General features: G+C 46.3%; 1 protein-coding gene across 1 annotated transcript in view; it reads left to right on the forward strand.

Moving 5' to 3' along the window:
* The first annotated feature begins 1,742 nt into the window (after nucleotides 1-1,742).
* CCSAP (centriole, cilia and spindle associated protein) overlaps nucleotides 1,743-26,513 on the forward strand; it is a 63,898-nt gene continuing 39,127 nt past the window's right edge. The window contains exon 1 of the mRNA XM_063917559.1: nucleotides 1,743-1,892. The gene's annotated coding sequence lies outside the window, so the exon portion shown is untranslated. The remainder of the gene's footprint in view (nucleotides 1,893-26,513) is intronic.

Genomic DNA, 26,513 nt, shown 5'->3' on the forward strand with positions numbered 1-26,513 from the left:
AAATGCCAGCATCGAGTAAGACTGTTACTTATGATGGCGCAGAAGGCTTCATTAACCCTCACTGCACCGCACAGTTTCCCAGCACTTCCTCCTCCACTTCCTTTACCATCATGCTAGGTGCAGTCAGACTCAGCCTCAGCTTTGAGAAGGCGGCCCCTGTGGTTGTGACAGAGCTGCCCTGCAGATGTCTTATGCTGCTTGTTGGAGATCCAGCTGGCTGCTTCTGCTAATCAAAGATGGGCAGTTTGTGTCCTGCAGTCTGAAGGTGGGTACACACTAATAGATATATCTGCAGATCAATTGATCTGCAGATATGCAGAATGATGTGATCATACATACAAGCGCCCAGACAAGGGACTAGATGGTGTTTCGGAGTCCTTCCGCAGTCAGTTTTCAATGTTATTGTAACAAAGAAAAAAAGTGCATATAGTGATGTACCGTAAAAACATTTAATATACAATCACATAAAACATGACAATGGTTAAAACATAAAGTGCATGGAATCCAAAGTGCAAGGAGTGTCCAAAGTGCGTAATTACCAGCAGCAGGTTAAGTTCAGGCAAGAGATTTTTTTGTTCCACGGCAACTGCAAGTGTCACTTCCTCCCTTGGCTGTCCTGCAGACTGTCACACCCGGTCTCCTTTGGATATAAAAGCCAACACGTTTCTACCCTTCACGGGTCTTTTTCAAGGCATCCAGCAGAATGATCTGCAGATATATCTATGGACGGATCGGGCAGTGTGTTGAGCATACACACTGCCCGATCCGTCGGGGACTGACGTCACGAACTGGGCCAGTGTGTACACACGCCCGCCCAGTTCAGCTGTCAATCACCGCCGGCTGCCGCAGCATGTGTACGGGCGGTCGGCCAACCGCCCCGCACACACACAGCGACACGCCAATATATCGGTAGATATATTGGCCGTCGGCTGTGCTGCGGGGCCGACGCGATACGTCTGTGAACGACGGAGTTCACAGACGTATCGGCCGTACACACTGGCCGACGGTCCCGCGATATATCGGCCGTTCAAGAGAATGGCCGATATAACGGTTAGTGTGTACGGGCCTTATGTCTCAGTGCAGTGCCCAAAACAAGGTATGCTGCACCTGCCACCACCAACTAAAAACTATAATAATTATATTGTGCTGGGGTGCCATCCAGGCTCCCATAACTAATGGAACAGGTGACCAACATTTCAAGGCCCAATCAGCCTTTTCATCAGGGTGAAACATTGGCAATAAACCAGGATGCGCTCCTACAGCCAATCATTACCTGATGGCGTATTCTGTGAGGCCACGCCCCCTGTGATACCACACCCCTTATCTGGGAACACGCGTGCCTTAGATGCATGTAAATATAACTATTACCGTTCCCCTATCATGGTGCGCCCCCCCCCCCCCCCCCTTTCATTTTCTCCTGGATCCACCCCTGGTGAGTACCCAGGAGAGAAAAAAGTGCTGCTTGTAAAATTTCTGCTTTCTAATTTATACAGACCGCCTTTTCATACATGTGGTGAAGCAGTAATAACCCTTTTTTCAGTGAAAACAGAAGTCATCTCTGGAGGGTATGCATTTCCCCATATTTCCTAACCCTAAATGCAGCAATATAACAAGTATTATGTTCTTCTTATTCCTTCATTCTTTTAAGGAAAGCTGTAAATCAGCCTTAGATGGTGTGTGTAGAGTATACAGGCTGTCTGCAGCTGAGTAGAAGCACTACTATATAATCTGTACTACGGGGGCAGGAAAGGGAGGAGCGATCAGGATTTGGACTTCTCTGATGTTAACCACATAATAGCAGAGTATATATGTGTTTATTCACACACAGCAGTGGAGCCTGAGCTATGAAGCACGACATGAGTACAATCCTCCTCCAATCCTGTTAATGAACTGTGAGTATTCATCAAGCCCCAATGGGTTATCTCAGACAGTGCGGGAGAGAATATTATGCTCGCACAGCACATCTTATCTATAAATAACAGAATTGTATCGTCCTATGTAGGCTGCTGCTGCTGCACTCACACAAGTGTCATTTTTCCGCTAGATAGTGGGAAGATCGGCTATTTGTTCACACTGTTTTCTAGGCTATAGCAACAGATGCAACCCCGTCTGATAGCTACACTGTGTTTACATATCATGCTTGTGCCTGATTCAAAATCGGCGATCGCATAGCAATAGTGGAATGGGAACGGATGCAAGGTGGCATACACAGGGTGGCTGGGAATGTTTGTGGGGGAATGATAAAAATAGATCTTGCTCTCTCCGCGAGCCAGCCTACTGTGTGTAATAACTGATGATGCCCATGCCATCTGTCGCGGTCCTGTGTGTGGCTAAACTGAAGGTTGCTTTAAAATAATAAATCTATATATATATATATTTTTTATTATTTTTTCTTGGTTATAGATATGGATCGTGGTCAGTTTTTCCACGCTTTGCCATCAGTCAGGGAGTATCACAGGTGTGTTTAGCACCATATGGATGAGGAGTCAGAAATGAAGAAAACATGCACCATCTGATTTAGCACAGTGTATATGCTCTTGCTGGCAGACTTCCACTTTTTCCAGGCCACAATATACGGGTTATATAAGGAATATTTATTTATTTATTTTTTGTCAGAAAATACTGTCAGATTAACTACACCTGTGGTATAATGGAAGACTTTTCACATGCTGTTCCAATGCTCATTAACACGGTGGGAGGAGCACTATGTGCTGTCCAGGAAACTTAGGGCATATTTATATGCAGTATGCCCACAATGAGCGGGTGTACTATGGTATGCCGGGCTCCCGGCGTCCAGCATACTGGCTCCGGCATACCGACAGTGTGACGAGCGCAAATGAGCCCCTTGCGGGCTCGCTGCGGGCACGGTGGCGCGCTACGCATACCACGCTATTTATTCTCCCTCCAGGGGGGTCGTGGACCCCCAAGAGGGAGAAAAAGTGTCGGGATTCTGGCGCCGGTATACTGTGCGCCGGGATCCCGTCAGGCGGCAAACTGAAGACCACCCCAATGAGCAATATGTCGTCCGTTGCAGGAGATTGGACCGACGTATTGCTCACAACAGCACATATCGGACACTGGGGCAGATGTATTAAGCCTGGAGAAGGCATAAGGAAGTGATAAAACAGTGATAAGTGCACGGTGATAATGCACCAGCCAATCTGCTCCAATATGAAAATTAACAGTTCGGAGCTGATTGGCTGGTGTGATATCACCTTGCACTTATCATGGCTTTATCACTTTTTTTTTTTTTATGCCTTCTCCAGACTTAATACATAGTAACATAGTATCTAAGGTTGAAAAAAGACAATTGTCCATCGAGTTATGCCCCAGTGTGTATGCCCGATATGTGGGTTCCCATGGTCACTAGAAACTTTGTCAGGTTTGATGACAGTGGGGTAAATGTATGAAGCAGTGATAAGAGTGGAGAAGTTGCCCATGGCAACCAATCAGCTGCTCTGTATAATTTTGTAGTATGCAAATTATAAATGTTACTTCAGTGCTGATTGGTTGCCATGGGCAACTTCTCCACTGGCTCATTTCTCCGCTCTTATCGCTGCTTCATACATTTACCCCAGTATCATTAGCGTCCTGTAGTATGCTAATGAAGGACTGGTGAATGTGATCATTCCATCCTTTATTAACATCGCTAAATGTGTACCCAGGTTCTGATATGTAGGCCTGTTGGTCACACACATTGGCTGGGTTCACATCGCTAAAGATTCCTTTTTTGCTTAAATGTATTACTTCTAAGGAGTTCATCCCGGAGATCAGTAGAAGTATGCTTCAACCAGCTGTGCATATGTCTGGCAGAGCATGAGTGTGCAGACAGCAGTGGAGATCCCGTTCCCACTAAATTCTGCTAATTGTACCCTATGGGCTACAATGGGGTACCGTCATATAAAGATGGAGTTAGCTGCCAGGGCCAAGCTCAGGAGTGGAAAATAAATCTGTCAGTCTAGCAGCCTCGATAGAAAGCTATGAAGGTTGCTTTTGCTGTAAGAAATTTTCAGGAACTTGTTCCCAATGGCATTGCTTATTCTATGGGAATTCATAGGGACTGCAGTGCCAGAAGCCTGCAGCGTATATCTCCTATATACACTTCGTAGCACCTTAATGCATATGTGGATTGCTGCTAACCACCGAAAATGGCAGTTTTCAGAGGTTTGACAATATTTGTGGCAGTTAGTACATCCCGTCCTAGCTGATTTCAGCTAACATCCGTATTTGCACTTATGTGTGCAGCGTGATCTGCCAGTGGTAGCTCATGTGTAATTGAATCTGCTACTTAGCTGCAGACATGCAGTAGGTGAAAGTGTTACAGTGCCAGGTGCTTGCCATTGTATTAGGGCAGAGCTTCCCAAACTGTGTGCCGTGGCTCCCTGGGGTGGCTCGGGACACTTGCAGGGGTGCCCTGGATTGGTGGTCCAGGATCAATTCAAATTATTCATGGTCAATATAATAGGCAAAACCAGTGCTGGTGGCTGTCAGTCATAAAATATGTGGCCAAACAGAAGCAAATCTTGTCCCTCACCACACAACTGACCCTAAGGATGACATATACACGCAATCTACTTAATGTAATATTTCTTTCTAAATTTTTCAATAAGAAATTTTTGGCCTAGGGGTGCCGTGAAAAAAATTCTGATATTCTAGGGCGCTGTGATTCAAAAAAGTTTGGAAACCACTGTATTAGGGTAATAAAACATTTCTAATTTTTGATTGCACATCTATAGGCTGCAACCAACATTAATGTTTGTTTCCTGTAATATCCCATATAACACTAGTTCCCAAACTTTTTTGAATCACGGTGCCCTAGAGTATCAGAATTCTTTTCACGGCACCGCTAGGCCAAAAGCTTCTTATTGAGATATTTAGAAAGAGATATTAAATTAAGTTAGTTGTGTTTATATGTCATCCTTAGGATCCGTTCTGTGGTGAGGGACAAGATTTCTTCTGTTTGTCCACATATTTTATGATTGGAAGCCACAAACACTCGTTCTGCCTATTACATTGACCATAAATAATTTGAATTGGTGCTGGTCCACCAACCCAAGGCACCCCTGCAAATGTCCCGAGGCACCCCAGGGGGACACGGTTTGCGAACCACTGCCATAGAGTGTTATTGTGACCTTGCGCTTAATAAACTGTACTTTTACTAAGGAAATATGCTACTGTAGATATATAAATTGACTTGTTTTTATGTTATGTTTTCATATATCTTTAGGATGTGTCCTTTTATATTTTTGACAAATGTTTAAGATCTGTATTTATACAGATCTGCATTTATCAGTATATATACCTTTTTTAGAGTACTATTATACACTCTTGCTAATATATTAAACAAGCCAATCGCGCTGTTCCCGCCTGCACACCAGAATAATCTTGTGGTTTATTCGCTTTCATTTCTGTTTATCTATTATACAGGGTGTTTCACTCGCTATTGGCCCAAAAGTTTTTCTTATAACTTTTAAAGTAATTTATGTTAATTTAGTGAAATTTAACACAGACATGCCTTGGTCTATAAGATACATGAGGAAGTCATATCAAGTGTTGAAAGTAAAGGCGGGGCTACAGCGCATTCCAATGTTCAAATTGGGGAGCCACACCAACTGCCAGTGAGTCAGTTAGGGATGACAGTTTGTGGCAATAGGTGTTGCTCGCCTATTTGAAATTGGTTAAAACCTTCTATAACATGGAGCGACACATTCAAGCTTGCCTCAATGCTAAAAGCGAACAATCTCAACACTTGCTTACGACATCCTCATGTTTCTCATAGACCAAGGAATCTCCATGTGAAATTTCTCTAAATTAACGTAAATTACTTTAAAAATTATAAGAAAAACTTTGGGGCCAGTAGCAAGTGAAACGCCCTGTATGACATGTACTTTTATATATAAACATTTTTACCTAAACTTAGCTTATATTGCTGGTTTAACTCAAGTGGCTCAAGGTTATTACAATCAGAAATTCTGTATTTTATGTATAACACACCCACTGTGATGCTCTACGAACATGCCTTCAGCTTTGTATCAGGATACAATGTCACAAATCCTGCTCACACTTTTACAGTTTATGATGTTTAGGGGGCATCTTTATCACACACTGCATTTTTTTAAATGTTATTGAGAAGATCACAAAGTACAGAAAAATATACATGGTACAGAAAGTCAGAAACTGGCAAATATGAAAACACAGACTACCTGACCATTAAACAAAATCATAATCTAATTTTATCTCTGTAACAAAGAATGTAGAGAAGGGTTTTCAACAGAGATAATGCTGTGGCGAACCACAAAAGGTGAAAGCAAATGGAATGGAAAGAGAAAAAATAATCCAAAGGGGTGGTTCCCTCTTATAGAAAGAGGCTAGACTAGGCCAATATATTATCTATCATATGTCAAATATGGAGGGTGTGTTTTGCAAGGCCAGACACGGACCCCAATGATTTACTCCATGCGATATATATGTATCATATGCAAGAACTAACGGAATGCAAGGATGTGAAGGGGGGATGGGGGGGAGGTAGCAGATCACATGGGATAAGTAATCGAAGCATCTGGGAAATTAGGCTAATTATCTCCTGCTAAAGATTCCAAAGTCTTGGGCACGACCACCATATATGGAGAAAGAGTTTTCAGAGGCTCAACAACAACTGTACCTTTAGTTTTGATACAAATAGAGGTAGATGCTATTAGACAAGTCTTTATCAAAAGTATCACTGAGATCAGCCCCCCAAGCAATTATGTGAATCCCGTATAGGCCCTACACACTGGGCGATAATACTCAAAGATATGAACGATAGAACGAGATACCATTCATATCTTTGAGTGTGGAGGCTCCAGCGATGAACGATGCGCGGCCCCGCGCTCGTTCATCGCTGGTGCCCCGTCGCCTGTGCATGCAGGCCAATATGTACGATCTCGTCCATATTTGCCTGCCTTCTATGGTGACTGGGGGAGTGAAAAAACTTCACTCCCCCGTCACTGACACCCCCTCCCCCCCCCCTCCCCCCCATATCCCCCCTGTTGCTGGGTCGCCCGTCAGCCGTATCCGCCGTCGGATCACTCAATGTGTAGGGCCCATAGTCAGGAGGTTTCTTCGCTAAGCAGCGTGTATAATAAAAAGATTAAACCTTTGGTAAAGGAGCATCACAAGCCACAGTGAAAATTAATATTTTTCACACATTTTCTAACAATATCGTGCTAGGAGACAGCCTCAGATGAAAGCCGTTCCTGGCGAAGAGCTGGAAGCAGTGTGACAGCATAAAGTTATGACACTGCTTCCTGTTTCTGGTTCTGGCCTGCTCCCTCTACATAAAAATAAATAAATTGTGAATTAGCAGCCCATATGCTACTATATGGTAACGCATTCATGAGCTTGGTTAATCTGACAGCATTGCAGCCCCTATGGGGGCCGGGGCTGCGGCTACTGTCAGAAATAGAGGGACCACAGCGGATATCCGAGATGTCCGCTGCGGCCACTCCATGGTAAATTTGGTGGATACTAAATATTTGTGGGTTTTCCCCTGAAAATGTCTGTTTTTAAGGAATATCCTGCAAATATCTCCTATCTATTTGCCTTGTCTGTGCCTGGCCCTCTAACGCCCCCATAGTGTATGTGATTATCATATATATATATATATATATATATATATATATATATATATATATATATATATATATATATATAATATTCTCTCCTATATATTTACCTTGTGACTCTGTGCCTGCAGTTCTAACGCTGGGTGGAGTCACAGGGCTGGGAGGAGTTAGCAGCTCCTGCCCTGTCCCAGCACACCACTAGCAGACCGGGAGCAGCAGCCACACAATCCCCCCCACCATCCCCAGCCACCAGGGGACGGACCCACCACAGTGCCAGGTAACCATGGCCACCTACACTCCAATGCCACCCGCAGCACACACCCCCAAACCCCCCTCCACCAGCTCCCACATGCAGCCACTGACGGCCCAGACCCGACGCATAACGGACCAGCACACACACCCGCTAACCCCACAGCACTGATCCCACCTGCCGCACAAGCCCACCATCTCCCAGACTCTCACACCCATCCGCAGCACGGACACGGTGGCCGGGCCGCACCACAGCCGACCAGACAGCCGCAGGCCGCACCACCCCTCCCGCCCTCCGCACACCCCCAGCGCCAGCTCCCGCACTGCAGCCGCGCCTGGGACCCACTGTCACGCCAGTTACGGCGCAGCATCACCCGCGCCTGACTGCTGCCTCCCCGTCCGTCTCCTGCGCCACCCGTCCCTCCTAATGTGTATGGCGGCTTCATAGGCCTCCCTGCGCCGCGTACAGACACCCGCCGCCTCCTCCGCGCACCTAAGACAACGCTGCCTCCCACCATCCCCAGAGACCCGGACTGCACACCACAGGGACTGGCCTGCTGGCTGCACAAGCCTGAGAAGCGGGACAGCACACCTGGTACTGTGGACGCTGCCCCAACCTCACAGGTGAGAGAGAGTACATAGGCAGCACCGCGTCTCTGCGTCCCCTCTCTGCCGCCCAGCCTCTTTGCGTCCCCTCCCTGCCTCTCTGCGTCCCCTCCCTGCTGACCCAAATCTCTGCGTCCCCTCCCTGCCGCCCCGCCTCTCTGCGTCCCCTCCCTGCCGCCCCGCCTCTCTGCGTCCCCTCCCTGCCGCCCCGCCTCTCTGCATCCCCTCCCTGCCGCCCCACCTCTCTGCATCCCCTCCCTGCTGCACCGCGTCTCTGCGTCCCCTCCATGCCGCCCCGCGTCTCTGCGTTCCCTCCCTGCCACCCCGCCTCTCTGCAACCCCTCCCTGCCTTCCCGCGTCTCTTTATCCTCTCCCTGCCTTCCCGCCTCTCTGCGTCCCTCTCCCTGCCTTCCCGCCTCTCTGCGTCCCTCTCCCTGCCTTCCCGCCTCTCTGCGTCCCTCTCCCTGCCTTCCCGCCTCTCTGCGTCCCTCTCCCTGCCTTCCCGCCTCTCTGCGTCCCTCTCCCTGCCTTCCCGCCTCTCTGCGTCCCTCTCCCTGCCTCTCTGCGTCCCTCTCCCTGCCTCTCTGCGTCCCTCTCCCTGCCTTCCCGCCTCTCTGCGTCCCTCTCCCTGCCTTCCCGCCTCTCTGCGTCCCTTTCCTGCCTTCCCGCCTCTCTGCGTCCCTTTCCTGCCTTCCCGCCTCTCTGCGTCCCTTTCCTGCCGCCCCACATCTCTGCATCCGCTCCCTACCGCCCCGCATCTCTGCGTCCGCACCCTGCCACCCCGCGTCTGTGTCCCCTCCCTGCCACCCCGCCTCTCTGCGTCCCGCGTCTCTGCATCCCCTCCCTGCCGCCCCGCCTCTCTGCGTCCCGCGTCTCTGCATCCCCTCCCTGCCGCCCCGCCTCTCTGCATCCCCTCCCTGCCACCCGCATATCTGCATCCCCCTCCCTGCGCCTCTGCGTCCCCCTCCCTGCCGCCCCGCGTCTCTGCGTCCCCTCCCTGCCGCCCAGCCTCTCTGCGTCCCCTCCCTGCCGCCCAGCCTCTCTGCGTCCCCTCCCTGCCACCCAGCCTCTCTGCATCCCCTCCCTACCGCCCGCATCTCTGCCTCCCGCTTCTCTGCGTCCCCTCCCTGCATCTCTGCGTCCCCTCCCTGCGTCCCCTCCCTGCCGCTCTGCGTCTCTGCGTCCCCTCCTTGCGTCTCTGCGTCCCCTCCTTGCGTCTCTGGGTCCCCGCCCTGCTGCCCCGCGTCTCTGGGTCCCCTCCTTGCGTCTCTGGGTCCCCTCCTTGCATCTCTTGGTCCCCGCCCTGCCGCCCCGCATCTCTGCGTCCCCTCCTTGCGTCTCTGCGTCCCCTCCTTGCGTCTCTGGGTCCCCGCCCTGCCGCCCCACGTCTCTGCGTCCCCTCCTTGCGTCTCTGCATCCCCTCGCGTCCCCGCCCCGCGTCTCTGGGTCCCCGCACTGTGTCTCTGCGTCCCCTCCCTGCCGCCCCGCGTCTCTGCGTCCCCTCCTTGCGTCTCTGCGTCCCCGCCCTGCCGCCCCGCGTCTCTGGGTCCCCGCACTGTGTCTCTGCGTCCCCTCCCTGCCGCCCCGCGTCTCTGCGTCCCCTCCTTGCGTCCCCGCCCTGCCGCCCCGCGTCTCTGGGTCCCCGCACTGTGTCTCTGCGTCCCCTCCCTGCCGCCCCGCGTCTCTGCGTCCCCTCCCTGCCGCCCCATGTCTGTGCATCACCTTGCAGACGCGGACACACAGTAACGGCAACACGCCGCACGCACCACAGCCGCTCAGACCGCTGCCGCCCGCCCCACAACCTCTCTCATACACCCGGCCCACACTGTACCGCCAGATGCACAACGCAGCAACCCCCTCCACTTCCACATCCCCGTCACCCACACCTGTCTGCAGGCGCCCAGCCTCACGCCACTCCTGCCCCCAGCTCCACATAAAGTCGCTCCCCTACCTGCAGCTCTCCTGGCGCCATGCTGCCTGGGGGAGTGCTCAGTATCAGGGCCGGCTCCAGCATTAGGCAACTGCCTATGGGCACCTGCCACGCTCCCGCTTCACTAACTTTTTACTGGATTGGGATCGGAGGAGGCTCCGGCGGGGGACCAGAGCACGCTGCAGCTGTATGGGGAAGGGACGGCCTCGGGGGATGCCGGTCCACTGTCCACCTGACGGAGGCGCCGGGGAGCGGAAGAGGCTGCGGCAACCGACCCGAACGTGCTGCTGCTGCTGTGTGAAGAGGTGACTCTCTCAGGGCCTTCTGTGGATAACGACACCGAGGAGCGGAGGAGGAGTTGGCGGCGGTGTACAGCATTCTGCAGCTGTGTGAGGAAATGGCCATGGGAATGCCGGGGCCCATCCCAGCCACAAGTGGTGAGTGCGGACAGGAGTGCAGTTGCTGTGTCTGTATATGTCCATGCTGTACAGACCAGTATCATGCTGTGTGTGTATAGGAACCCGTCCCCCACCCACTGCTACCCCCACAACTGCGCCTCCACCACCCGCAACACTTCCAGACCCCCTCCCCCATCTGCCAAACCACCCCACCTACCTCTCTTCCACCCGCACCACCCATGCTTCTCCCACCCCACACGGCACCTCCCTACCCCACCAGCAGCACCCCCCCTCCTCCACCCGTGGCATCCACGCACCCCCACAACTGCGCCTCCACCACCAACGGCACTTCCAGACCCCCTCACCATCCGCCACACCACCGCGCCTGCTGCTCTTCCACCCGTGCTTCTCCCCCCCCCGACACTGCACCTCCCAACCCCCTACCCCACCTGCAGCACCCCCCCTCCCCCACCCGTGTCATCCACGTACACCCCCACACCTGCTCCTCCACCACCCGCGGCACTTCCAGACCCCCTCCCCCATCTGCCAAACCACCGCAACTGCCTCTCTTCCACCACCCATGCTTCTCCCCCCCCCCCCCCCCCACGGCACCTCCCTACCCCACCTGCAGCACCCCACCTCCCCTACAGTGCACCCCCACACCTGCCCCTCCACCACCCGCAGCACCTCCGGACCCCCTCCGCCACACCCTCGCAATCAACCCCTTCTCCACCCTGAGCACCTTCGGAGTCCTTACTCCATCCCCAACAGCCTGCACCTGCCCCTCCCCCACCACACCCCCTCTCCTACACTATACACACCGCCTCCAAATCCATTCTCCCATTCGCAGCCTCCCCCCCCCCCCCCCCCTCCCCAGCACCTCCCAACCCCCTCACCCATCTGCGCCAGCCCCATCAAACCCACCCGTACCATCTACAGACACCCTCCCCCACACAGCAGCAAACCCCGCACCCCTCCCCCACCCTCGGAACACCCACAACTGCCCCTCCCCTACTGCCCCCCACATGGCACCTCCCAACCCCACCTGCAGCATCCCCGCACCTGCCCCTCCACCACCCGCAGCCCCCTCACCCATCCGCACACCCCCTCCCTGCATCAAACCCCCTCCACCCGTACCATCTACGGACACCCTCCCCCACACCGCAGCAACCCCCGCACCTGTCCCTTCCCCACCCGCGACCCCCCCCGCCCTTCCCCCACCCATAGCACCTCCGGACCCCACTCCCCCGCCCAACCCCACCCGCAGCACCTCCCAACTCCCTTCCCCTTTCGCCCCTCCACCTGCAGCATCTACAGACACTCTCCCCCATCCACTGTCCCCCACACACCCGCTACATTCTCTACATCGGGCCTTGCAGCCACTGTTCACGCCGTAGCAAGAGGCAACGCCCCCATCACCATCCGCTGCCCTTACATTGCGCAATATTTTACCTCTAACAACAGTAGGAATGCAGGTAATACTCCATATAATCATATATTCAACCACACAAAGAAGTGAAGGGGGCGTAGCCCCCTACGACGGTGTGAAGAGCGCCCGTAGGGCGCGATGAAGCACCTAGTACTTTGATAAATAGGCTCCTAAATCTGCTATTACTTCTGGAAACTTCAGATGCTCACTTAGGGCCTCATTTAAAGTTTGATGTTAATATAATATGCATCTAAAAAATGCAATTATGTATGTTTGCTCAGCTGCATGTATCTTAAAATATGTTACATTCTGCATACTATAAAAAGATATCTTCATGCTGCAGATAAATTAAACAAAGTGTATCATATTGTACTGTGCAAAAGTATTAGGCAAGTGTAGAAAAAATGCTGCAACGTAAGAATGCTGTTAAAAATAGAAGTTTTAATAGTTGATTATTTTTTTTTTAACAAAATACAAAGTGAATGAACAGAAGCTAAATCTAATCAATATGTGGTGTGACCACCCTTTGCCTTAAAAACGGCATCAATTTCTTGGAAAACTAACCACAGATCTTCTGTGGATGTAGGCTTGCGCAAATCCTTCTGTTTCTTCATGTAATCCCAGACAGACTCGATGTTGAGATCAGGGCTCTGTGGGGGCCATATCATAACTTCCAGGACTCCTTGGTTTTTTTTACGCTGAAAATAGTTCTTAATGACATTGGTTGTGTGTTAAATGGCTCTGATGGGGGACCTGTGGACGGTTCCGGTATGAATGGTCGACCATGTTATGGTCGACAGTCATTAGGTCGACCACTATTGGTCGACATTGACATGGTCGACATGGACACATGGTCGACACATGAAAATGGTCGACATGGGGTTTTTTACTTTTTTTGTGTCGTTTTTTGCGTAAAGTGACTGGGAACCCCAATTAGTGCACCGCGACCCCTCGCATGGCTCGCTTCGCTCGCCATGCTTCGGGCATGGTGCCTTCGCTCCGCTACCGCTTCGCTCGGCACACTTTACCGTTCCAATCGTAGTCCATGAGGATCGTAAAGTATGGAAAAGTTCCCCAAAAGAAAAAAAAGTTAAACTCATGTCGACCTTTTCATGTGTCGACATTTTTATGTGTCGACCATGTGTCCATGTCGACCATGTCAATGTCGACCAATAGTGGTCGACCTAATGACTGTCGACCATGTGAACGGATACCCCTGTGGACACAGAAGCTGGCAGGGAGGTTGAATATAGCTCTTTTTCATGGCCTAGATTGTAGATTTAGCTTGAACCGAACTGGTAGTAGTCATAGTAGAACCGGTCTGGAACTGGTGAATGCTGTAGTAGAAAAGAGCTGGACTCACGGAAGCTGTGGCAGAACCGGGCTGGTACCATCCCCTTGTTTTATTTCTGGCACAGCTTAACGTTTCCGGTCTGTGACGAATTTGTAGCGGCATGATGCTTTCTTTAGGGAAAATTGTATCTCTTTTCAAGCCTGAGCGAGTTTCTTAAGTTATGAGGATGTGGCTAGTACATCTAACAATGGTAATGTTTGAAATTCTGGAATACATGGATGCTGGTCATAGTTTGCATAGACTGGAGTCATGTTGGTGGCTGAATGATAGTGGAAATTATGGAAGAACTCTGCCTAGGGTTGGTGTTCAGACCAGTTGTCTTGTGACAAAGTAATATATAACTGAAGGAATATCTTACTGCTGATTCACTCTTTCGACTTGCCGACTGATTTGGTGGTGATTTGCAGAAGAAAACATGAGTTTGATCTGCATGGCAGAATAGAATACCCACCAGAATCTTGTGACAAACTGAACACCGCGATCAGAAACTATTTCCTGTGGTAAAAAGAGGTTGACCATAATTCCTATTTAAATTATAAGAGTGCGCATCACTAATCACGGAAAAATAACATTCCCAAGGGACAATTGTTACGTATTAAACGAAATTGCTCAAGAATCCAAGCTTATGAGACTCAAGCGACCGGTTTACTAGAATCCTTTGGTGATAGGGATTATCCACAACACATACTTAAAAAAGCAGTATCAGAAGTCAACAAAATAGAAAGATCCACTCTTCTTTATCCTAAATCGAAAAATGTATCTGATAACGAAAATGAATTGGCATTTATTTCTAAATTCAATAACAGGTCAAATCAAATAAAGAACACAATTAAACAAAATTATCATATGCTCCTAAATGATCCAGTACTGAGTAACATCCTTCCATCGAAACCTACTTTTATTTTAAAAAAGAACAGATCTCTAAAGAATATATTGGCCCCAAGCCAAATTAAAACTCTTACATCAAATAAAGGGGTTAAATCTGTACAAGGTTGGCTAGCAAAAAAGCCCAAAGGATTTTTTAAATGCGGAGCCAACAGATGCACCACATGTGCTCATGCATGCAATAAAACTAAACTAATAGATCTAACCCCAGAAGGGAGAACTATAAATATTTCCACCTTTATTAATTGCAATTCATCATGGGTTATTTATCTACTCAAGTGTGGATGTAATTTAAAATATGTTGGTAGAACAACTCGTACACTGAAATTGAGATTTATGGAACATCGTAGGAATATTATCAATGGATTTACGAAACATAGTCTATCAAGACACTTTCTATATCACCATAATAAAGATCCCAGTTCTCTACGATTAGTTGGACTAGAACATATTACACCGACATGCAGGGGGGGAGATAGATACACTCGTTTATGCCGACAAGAAATCTTTTGGATATTCCGATTGAATTCTCTATATCCAAATGGCCTCAACGAGGCACTTGGACTGAATGCAGTATTATGATCTCTAGTATTGTTAACAATAAATAGGGATATCACTTAATTAATTTATTATATTTAACCTCTACTAATATTAATTGTTACCATTATTGATACCATTGATGAGTTTATTAATTTTACTTTTTGGCCACAAGAGGTCAACAAAGAGTTTTTTCTATGGGTAATAACCTGGTTCGCTATAATCCATTTTCCTACATATCAGAATCCGATAGAAACAGTCCATCTCTATTAAACTCAGTATTACTATACCATTTTATTTATATATATATATATATATATATATATATATATATACATACATACATACATACATACATACATACATATTTTTTTAGAAGATCTATGCCATTTATTGTTTTTCTGTTCCTGTGTGGTATACCTTACTCTTATGTTTAGTACAACATTGTCATTATCGTAAGAAGAGATCGAATATAAATATTCTATACAGAGGAGATAAAAGAAATGATGCTTATTCTTTAATTGTAAACTCTATTCCGACTGTGGGCAAAATTTGCCCTTCCACAGGTCTATTCACGTGACCGGAGTTACACATAAACAGAAATGATGTTCTTCCTGTGACCGGCGTCACAGACGGAAAAAAACCCCGGTCATGTGATCACTATTTTCCACAAAAGATTAGAGGAACCGTGTCATCACTGCGGGACTGCAGCCGATCACGTGGCCGGATACAAGACCACGTGATCGGCGCCATCCCGCAAACTCACCAATCAGGCTCTGGTATGCGTTCCGGAGACCGGAAGTATTACCCCGCGGTCATGTGATTCTCATGAAATGTTTCTTACTTTACACAGTTGTAAACGATGAATTATTATTCAAATTAAATCGTTAAATACATATCACCTTATCTCCGCTAATTACAATTCTATCTAACTGGTTAAAATTTTAGTTTTACGCTTTTTTAACTGTATGTTACCTACAATGAGCTACAGCTGCAATCATTGGGCAATCAGCACAGCCTTTATAAGGGGCACTCTCACTATGGAGACTTACACCTTGATGAAGCTGTTGTACAGCGAAACGCGTCGGTTTGGAGAAGCCTACACCACTATTCCTATAGATGTCCCCGAATAACGCCTAGAAGTCCAACATTGGTTCAAACAGGGACTCACTGTCGTCCACAATAAGGAGTAAAAGACCAAGCTCTGCATGGGAATTTGATGCTCGAATTCAAGCTCTAAAGGTCTGTGCAAACTACTCCGCAAGGACTACCAATATTCCTACAGTTTTTCATGCACCCCTGGGACTGTGGCAATCATTTCCATGGACTCTTAACAAAGGATCATGTGAGGCTTCCATTTGTGATATTAATTCATTTTAACTTGCTGTGCTGAGATTGCCCCATCTGCTCTAAGTTTTTAATTAGTGCTCATTGTGTTATTATAGTAATACTCACGTGATATTGCAATTTTTCTTTTAATAAATTATATATATCTACATATTCAGTTTATAGCGCTGCATGTTTCTCTTTCTATATTGTTCTTCAAGGGGTTAACTACCCCTTAAAGCAGCTGCTCCAGGTCAAACACCTCGTTTTAAAGGCGCCGGACTAATTACATTGGTAATTTTTCTCTTGCTATTTCCTGTGGTAAGTCATATATTCTAAAAACATTTCGGAAGAAAATTTTGCAAAGCCTGGCTGTTGTCGGTAACACAGTTAGAGGAACAAAATGGGCAATTTTAGTAAAACGATTGACCACTAGTAAAATGGTGTTGAAACACTTGGATTCTGGCAAGTCAGTGATCAAGTCCATAGCTAGGTGAGACCAAGGCTGAGTTGGTCTTGGAAGAGGTCGGAGAAGTCCACCAGGCAAAAGACGGGATGACTTGTGTTGCGCACATGTAGGACAAGAGTTGAGAAAATCTTGAATATCTGACCTCATCGATGGCCACAAATGGCTCCTCTGCAGGAACTTATAAGTTTTAAGTTCTCCTGTATGACCTGTGAACAAAGAGGTATGGGCCCAAGCTTCCGGCACAGGTCAGGTGGCTATACTGACATTCCTGGAGGAGGAATTTGAGCCAAGGAGGTGGTGGCAAAAGCAAGTGGGTGGATAATAGGGTTAGCATTCAGGGAATCCTCCCCTTCCATTAACACAGACCTAGATAATGCGTTGGCCTTGGAATTTAGAGAGCCTGGATGGTATTTGATTCTGAAGACAAACCTAGAAAAGAAGAGATCCCATCTAGCTTGACGAGTTTTCAGACATTGGGCTGGTTTCAAGTGAAGCCGGTTTTTGTGATCTGTATAGATTGTAATAGGATGCCTTGCAACCACCAGAAGATATCTCCATTCGTCAAGCTCTTGTTTTATGGCTAGAAGTTCTTGATCACCGATGGCGTAATTTCTCTCTGCTGTAAGTAAATCTCCTGAAGAAAAACCCACAAGGGTGGAGGCTTTTGTCCGAAGCATATTTTGGTAGCACTGCCCCAACCCCAATAGCTGACACGTCTACCTCTACAGTGAAGGGTCCTCTAAATCAGGGTGAAGGAGGACTGGTGCGGATATAAAAGCTTGCTTGAGATGTTGAGAAGCTGAGACTGCGGCTGGTGGGCATTGTGTAGGATGAGTCCCTTTTTTAGTTAGGGCCATGATTGGAGAAACAATAGTGGAGAATGCCCTTGATAAATTTACTGTAATAATTGGTTAAGCCAAGGAATCGCTGAGTTGACTTCAGAGTGGTCGGTAGTTCCCAATCTTGTATTGCACTTCATTTCTCTGGATTCATCCGAAGTTCTGAATTTGAGATTCTATATCCAAGAAATGAGGTACTGGGAACCTCAAAGATGATTTTGGATAACTTTCCATATAAGTGATTGGTTCGAAGATGTTGCAGTACTTCCCGCACTTGCCGACAATGGGTCTTTAAGTTTTGCAAGAAGATGAGGATATCTTCCAAATAGACGACCAAGAACTTGTATAAAATGTCTCAGAAAAAAAATCTTGTTTGCAAAGTACTGAAAGACCGCAGGTGCATTAAAGAGACCAAACAGCATGACTAAATACTCGTAGTGGCCATCCCTGGTGTTGAAAGTGGTCTTCCACTCATCTACTTTTATTCATATCAAATGATAGGCTCCTCTTAGGTCTAATTTGGTAAAGACAGTGGTACCTCAGACCCTATCAAACAGTTCTGTAATTAGAGGCAATGGGTATCTGTTCTTCAAGGTTATCTTGGTAAATCCATGTTAGTAGATGTAAGGCTGAAGACCCCCATCCCTTTTTTTTTTTTTTTTTTCTTTTTTTTCTTCTTCACAAAAAAAGCCAGCCCAGTCTGGAGCAGTAGAAAGCCGGATGAACCCTTTTTTTTTGATACGTCTACCATTAACTGTGGTTAGAGCAACTGGAGTTTAAGAGGCAGACCGAGTTCTTGGACCACGGCTGGAGAGATAAAGTTACTGACTGCCCCAGAGTCCACCAAAGCCATGAATTCATGAGTTTGTCGGAACACACAAACTGACTTGGGAGGGTGTTTTACTATTACTCCCAACCTGACTCCTCCGATACAGGTCAAGACTGATTGTTTCCCAGCCGGGAATCACAGGTTTTCAAGAAATGATCAGGGGAAGTGCAGTAAAGGCATAGTCTCTCTTGGTAATGCCAGAGATGTTAATCCTCTGTGAGACATGAATGACTGATCTATGTCCGTTCCTCAGTAGTTGGGGTCGTGGAGGAGGAACAGATCTGACCCTGGACCATTCCCCCTCTGCTTGTCTCGACACCCTGTTCATGAAGACATGGGTCTATCCTGATGCATAAAGAAATGTGATCTTCCAAGTGGACAGGCAAGTCTCTGGTGGGTAACTCATCTTTTAGCCTATTGGACAATCCTTTTTGTTAAGCTGCCTTAAGAGCATCGTTGTTCCACTTTACCTCAGAAGCCAGGGTTTGGAACTGAATTATGTACTGCCCTTCTGGGTGAGTCCCTTGCCTGAGCCAAAGCAGGTTAGTAGAGGCAGCAACTAGTCTATCAGGTTCATCGAAAATCCTTTTGAAGGCTGCAATGAATTCTGTGTAGCTAAAGAGGATAGTGGCTGAACATGGCCATAATGGAGAGACCCATTTCAGAGCAGAACCTCCCAAGAAATAAATAATGTACACCAATTTTTAGATCTGGAAGTCGGAAAGTTTTGTGGCAGTAACTCAAAGGGCACCTCGCACTGATTAAGGAAACCCCAACAGTGTTTTGGATTTACATTGTAATGATTTTGCATGGGAAGCTGGAGATGTGACTTGGGTGTAGAGGAAGGAGCCACAACTGGAGCTATAAGAGCTGTTACTAGATTTGGTGTAGCGGCAGGGGTCAAGAGAGCAGACTGAATTCTTTCCAGGTGAATGGAAAGCTTTTGCAAGTAGTATAGAACTTAGCCATGGGCATTTTCCGGTGTCTCCAATCTGGAGGTTAGATTTTGAAGAGTGTCAGCAGCCGTGTCTTGAGCCTACTTCGAGTCCATTTGGCCTGAATAAACTGTCATGACTTAAGATTCAGGATTACCTGCAACTGGCCCTGACTGGGGACTTGTGGACACGGAAGCTGGCAGGAATCAGGGAGTTGAATATAGCTCTTTCTCATGAATAGATAATGGCAGTGAAAACTGCCTAGATTGTAGATTTTAGCTTGAAGGACATCCAAACTGGTAGTAGTCATAGTAGAACAGGTTTGGAACCAGTGGAGACTAGTAGAACAGGGCTGGTACTGACTGGAGTTGTGGCAGAACTGGGCTGGACCAACGGAAGCTGTAACAGAACCAGGCAGGACCCAGTGGAAGTTGCAGCAGAACCGGGATGGTACCAGCAGAACTGGGCTCGTACTGGTAGAGTCTGTAGCAGAACTTGGCTGGTACCGGTGGAAACTGTAGTAGAACTTGGCTGGTACTTGCAGAAGCTGTAGCAGAACCAGACTTGTGCCGGTGGAGGCTGTACTAAATCCGGGCTGGTACCGGTGAGGCTGTTGTAGAACCAGGCTGGTACCGGTGGGAACTGTGGCAGAATCAGGCAAGGTGGAGGTTCCTTGCAAGTTTGGGGCTGCATTTAAGCAAATGGATTTGGTCAGGATTAATGGTGACCTCAATGCTTAGAAATACAGGCAGGTACCTATCCATCATGCATTACCATCAGGGAGGCATGTTGTTGGCTCCAAATTTATTCTGCAGCAGGACAATGACCCCCAAACATGCAGACAATGGGCCTAATTCAGATCTGATCGCAGCAGCAAATTTGTTAGCTAATGGGCAAAACCATGTGTACTGCAGGGGGAGCAGATATAATAATAATATTATTATTATTATTATTATTATTATTATTATTATTATTATTTTATTATTTTTATTTTTTTGGGACTGTCCTGCTGTCACACCTGCGGCCTTCAGTGTCCCACGGTGGTGGAGGGGGGAGTTGGGAGGCTCCTGTAGTCACTGCTCTGGCAAAGCAGCGGTGCATCTATTCATGGGAGAGAGAGGGACAGGGGGCATGCCAGCAGCTCTCAGAGCCCTGGCCATGCCCCCACAGTGATTAAAATGAAGGCGTGGCACATGATTGCTTGTACTCCACAAAGCCACGCCCCCTTTCATATAGGCCTCGCCTCTACCCCAGAACGTCGCTCCTTATCTTTTCCCAATGTTAGCAGCTATGATGCTGTGACAACGAAAGTACAGTATGGGCATGTAATTGCAAAATGAGACTTGTATGGCTGTAATTGTGGGAAAAACACCCATTTCTTCAAATTTAATAAAACAACAAGAGCCGTGTTTAAAAAGTCATTTTACACTACATGTACTATATATATATATATATATCTCTGTAGGGCAGCACACCTTTTATGAAATGATGGTCCCGGTGCCAGCCGAATAACTTCCCCAGCCAGGAGTCCAAATAAACAGCAAATGGTATCGGCAGCACACTGTAAATAATGACACAAGGAGTCAGGATGACTCCTTGTGTCATTATTTACCGTGTGCTGCCGATACCATTTGCATATATATATATATATATATGTGTGTGTGTGTGTGTGTGTGTGTGTATATATATATATATATGTGTATATATGTATATATATATATATATATATATATATATATATATATATATATATATATATATATACATAAAATTTATTTATTTAAAAAAAAAATTATATATAAAAAAAGATTACATATATGATTTGCATATACTTTGCAGAGGCCTATCCTGCCATTAATTTCAATATGTTTGTATTGTGTGCTGTGATTTTAGCATTTTCAATATTGTCTATGAAGCAAAACCTCCAGTCGCAATCCAGTCTCATCTCTGCCACATTGCAATTAAGTTTGAGACTGACTCTGGGCCCAGATTGTTTGTTTAAGTTTACCTGAGAATTTGTTTGGGAGCTTATTTGGTGAAATAGCTTTGTTTATATGGATTGCTTTTAAGGGCCCTACACACTTAAAGACATTAGTGAACGATATGAACATTCTCGTTCATTACTGAACAAGAACACGTTAATATCGTTCAGTGTGTAGGCACGAACGATGAATGATGCGCGGCCCCTCGCTTGTTCATCGTTGGTGCTGGGTCGCTTATGCATGCAGGGCAATATGGCCTATCTCGACCATATTAGAATGCAGTGCTATGGAGCCGGGTGATGGGGGTAGTGAAGAGACTAAACTACCCCCCCCCCCTCCTCCCCCTGCCGCCGGGTCGCCCATCGACCATATCCGCAGTCGGGCAGCTCAGCGGCGGGTCGCTAAATGTGTAGCGAGCATAAGTCTGTTTCTGTGTTGTTTTTTTACTTTGCTATTCAATAAACTATGATGGTGGGCTGTTTCAATGGCTAAATGTGATAATCTCTGAAAACCGCCATTTTCTGACTTTTTCCGTTTTCCTCATATGTTTTAAGTTGTGGAAAACAAACCTTTTTTTTTTTTTTTTTTTTTGTACCCAGTAGTCAGTGCCATCTATATTGGGCATTGTGACATTGTCTATAGAAGCCTAAGGGCTTCTTTCCACCATATTCCCAGAGAGGTCAATTTGTGATTGGAAAACTGTGGAAACTGTTCCCAGCTATCACTAGGAAGGTTCATTCCTTTAATGTAAAGTTACTTAACAGGGTATTGGGCCACCACGCTATGCTTGTATGTAACATGGCATTGAGGCTACAAATGTCTGATATTGTGCAAGAGGGACTAAGAGGGAGATGTACTAAGCCTTGGAGAGAGATAAACTACCAGCCAATCGGCTCCTAACTGCCATGCACTGGGAGGGATCTGATTCGCATTGCGAATAGTAGCCCATAGGCAGGGCCGAAACTAGGGTTCCTGTCACCCGGGGCAAGGCATGAATTTGGCGCCCCCCCCACCCCCCCATAAAATGATTATGTATACACATAATATATATATATACACAGAGCAGTGAAAGCAGCACTCGAAAACTGATAGAAAACAAAAGCATTAGATGACCGGTGCCCTCCACGGGTAACCAAACAGTGACCAGACATGTACTATAGCAGCTGGCGGCACTCACGGCTCCATTAAAAGGATGACACAGACGCAGTTTTAGTAGTCAACGTTTCAATGTTAAAGTCCTGATGAAAATTTTACTCTTTTAACATTGAAACGTTGACTAGTAAGACTGCGTCTGTGTCATCCTTTTAATGGAGCCGTGAGTGCGCCAACTGCTATAGTGTGTGTGTGTGTATAATATATATATATATATATATATATATATATATATATATATATATATATATATATATATATATATATATATATAATAATAATAATAATAATAATAATTTTTTTTGTTTTGTTTCCATTTGCCCGGCACTCCTACGGATAACAGGATTACTTGCTGGGGTGCCCTCTTAAGCTTATGCAAGCTAATTGTAGAGGAGGTAATGAAGCGGCACTCACCACACTTGCGATCAACTTGCATAAAGGTCCTTTATTTCTAAATTTCTATGTGCCTACGTTTCGGGGCACAACCTCCATCGTCATGGACAGCATAGTGGTGTCCCCGACGACGGGGTTGTGCCCCGAAATGTACGATTCAAATAAAGTACTTTAATTCAAGTTGATCGCAAGTGTGGTGAGTGCCGCTTCATTACCTTCTCTCTCTCTCTCTCTCTCTCTCTCTCTCTCTCTCTCTCTCTCTCTCTCTCTCTCTCTCTATATCTATATCTATATAAACAAAGCAATGAACCAGCACTCCCCTGATGCAAATGTAGATGCCAGGGTGCCCTCTGCAATGGTGAGTTATATAAGAAAGAAAGCATTGGCACTCCCAGTTGTCTTTGTAAAAAAAAAAATTTTGTAATTATTCAAGCATGAAGTATAAATTCAAGCGTATATTACATCTTATGCTGCATAGCCACCCTATGCAGCATAAGATGTAATATACGCTTGAATTTGTATTTCATTCTTGAATAATTACTAAAGAAGTTTACAAAGACAACTGAGAGTGCCGCTGCTTTCTTCCTGGCACTGGCTGCTACTCTGATTCACTACCCCTCCCTACCTCCCCACCTCCTCTTCTTTCAGTGTAGTTGCAGGCTTAGCTATCGCAGCTGATCTGCTGCAGCACGCACCTTCTTTTATTGTTTTTGGTGCGCATTCAAACTTCACTCCTGGCGGCCTGCCTCCAACCTCTGCTCTCTCCCTCTGTGGACATGACGTCACACGCACGCTGCGGCATCTGAAACCAGGAAGCGCTGTGAGCGTCTTGAGCCGGCTCCAGACTAGACGCTACCAAGTACCCTGTTTCCAGGCAGCAGGAGGCGGCTGTAGCAGTGCGCATTATAGCACCAGAAACGGACTTCCTAGCGCCCCCTACAGTCCAGCGCCTGGGGCACGTGCCCCCCTAGCCGCCCCCTAGTTTCTGCCCTGCCATAGGCTTCTATTGGGTGATGCCATCTAAAGATGGTGTTACCCATCAGGCCCAAGCTCCAGAAATGTATTGCATTCCGGAGCTTGGTGCATATGCAAAAAGTGTCAAAACCTTCGAAAATGGCATTTTCATATGTTTGACCACAAAATAGCATTTGATGCATGGACCCATAATGTGAACTAGGGCACTACTATGGTTCATAAAATAAACTAGGTAATTGCTACGGGGAACAACATTAACTAAGGCAATACTATGGTTCAGAAAATTAACTAGGGCACTGTTATGGTGCATAAAATTAAACACTGCTGCAGAGTGGAGTCTTTCTAGACGCATTGAGACAGGGGGCCAATCAAGATGTAGCTATGGGCCCACAAGGAAGGCTATGCCCCTGCATAGCACACAGGGTAATATGGTCTGGTGATCACCTGATAATAGCTACTAGGGAGCCTTTGCAAAAAATGCCAGTTAGAGACTGCGCCAATGTAGGGAGGTAATAGGTTAATTGGTAAATAAATGTATATCTGCATGTCGATATATCAATGATCAAAAAATGGCTTCCCTTTACAAATGATTTACAAATTTATTAAAACTAGACATATATAATAGACATTCAAGAAAAATAATAATCGCATTAATACAAAAATCTATAAATAGGACTTGCTACATATAAAATAAAACTTCTGCTGCCCGATGGTAATAGAATTGTAGGGTTTCTTTAGTGTATCATAAAGTGCATGTTCAAATTACCCAGGAGTGTCCAGAGATCAGGGGGAGCTCCAGTGGGTAGGGGGATCGACTCCAATAAATGTTATCCGGGTGCTGAGTGACTCTTATTGCGAATAGTACTGTTATATTGAGATCAGTATGTTTTCCCTACAATCAAAATCCCGAAGTTCAAAATTAGACAACAATTGGCCGATGGTTAAAATGTCGACACTATCAAAATGCCAACATTTAAAATGCCGACAGGTCGAAAAGTCATCACACGTTTTGAATTTTTTTTTGGGGGGGGATACATGTCAACATAGGTCGACATGGACACCATATAAGTGTACCGAGTCTCCTCGCATGGCTCGCTTTGTTCCCTATGCTTCGGGCATGGTGCACTTAGCACACTATTGTATTCCCCCTCCACGTCCACTGGGTATAAACAAGTCATGGAAAAACTCATGTCGATTTTATTTGTGACCTGTCGACATTTTAAATATCTGTATTTTGACTGTGTCGACATTTTGACCATCTGTCAATGGTTGCCGGTATTTTGACCATCGGGATTTTGACTGTAGGTAAATTAACTGGATCCCGTTATATTAGCCAGTCTGTATGGTATAATGTTGCACAGGATACATATGTATTGAAAACAAGTCAGTCCAGTAATGATGCATCACAGGATGTGAAACTCCTAAACTGCAATAAGATCATATCAAGGTCCTGGTATGGAAGGCAAAATGCAGCCGGCCCCTCACTGAAGTCCTTTCAGCAGTACACAGCACTTACAGTAGCTTACCCTCTGATGCATGGGGTGGATATCACAGATATAACATGTGCAGAGAGCGTTAGATTTGGGTGGGGTGTGTTCAAACTGAAATCTAAATTGCAGTGTAAAAATAAAGCGGACAGTATTTACCGTACACAGAAACAATCTATAATACAATTATGCTAACCAGGAACAGTACCTTGCAGTCTTACAATAAACACTGCTATTATGTATCTAAAACACCTCCAGGACGGTTAAATATATGTCCTTGAGACATTGTCATACCTATACAGTAACATGATATGATTGGAACATATGTTGGATGACGCACCTATTTAAACACTAATTTATGCACAGAGAGGAACAACAATTGGCTGTGACCACTTTATAATGCAGACTGGAATAAGATAAAGAATTAACAAAAAAATGTGCATGTGTATATCATATGAGATTGGTAACAAACTATTGTAATTCTATTATCATTCTGTTATCTTATCTTTGTCATTTTCAATCTTATGGGTGTGCCACATACAAAGATTGAGTCTAATTGGCCTCTCTACACTGCATAGATTGCATCAAGGACTAGTAGAAATGATCTTGAATGCTTGATACCTAATTTTTCGTCCTTCCAGCTAAGTACGGGTGCCACCCTCTCTCATTCCTCGTCCAATACCTCATGTGACATAACGAGTGAACAGCAGAAGGGAGGCACTACTACGATCTTAGCATCTGTTTAATTGTGTCCGTTTAAATAGTGTGCTATAATCCACCAACCTTGTGTCTAAAAAATACTTGTGTGGAGAAATCTGTGCCTCAAACCTCTTAATTAGAAAATATTACTTCAAGATATTAATGCTTCACATCTTGGCTTGTGTAAAAGGCATCATATAGCTAGAGTGCCTCATATTACTATAATCAGGTTTGGTTTAATTGTGGAATTTCTTATATTGAGGTCTTATTCAATAACATTGCATCTAAAATACTGAATTGGAGATATTGGTGCCTCATACCTCTTAATTACAATTTAGGCAAAATTGTTCATACTGAGAAATGAGTGCCTCATACCTCACCTCGTATAAAAGGCATTATACAGTACATCTGCAGTGTCTCATATTTTGCTTTGTG

The sequence above is a fragment of the Pseudophryne corroboree genome, chromosome 4, assembly GCF_028390025.1.
Source record: "Pseudophryne corroboree isolate aPseCor3 chromosome 4, aPseCor3.hap2, whole genome shotgun sequence".
In the NCBI taxonomy this organism is placed as follows: Eukaryota; Metazoa; Chordata; class Amphibia; order Anura; family Myobatrachidae; genus Pseudophryne; species Pseudophryne corroboree.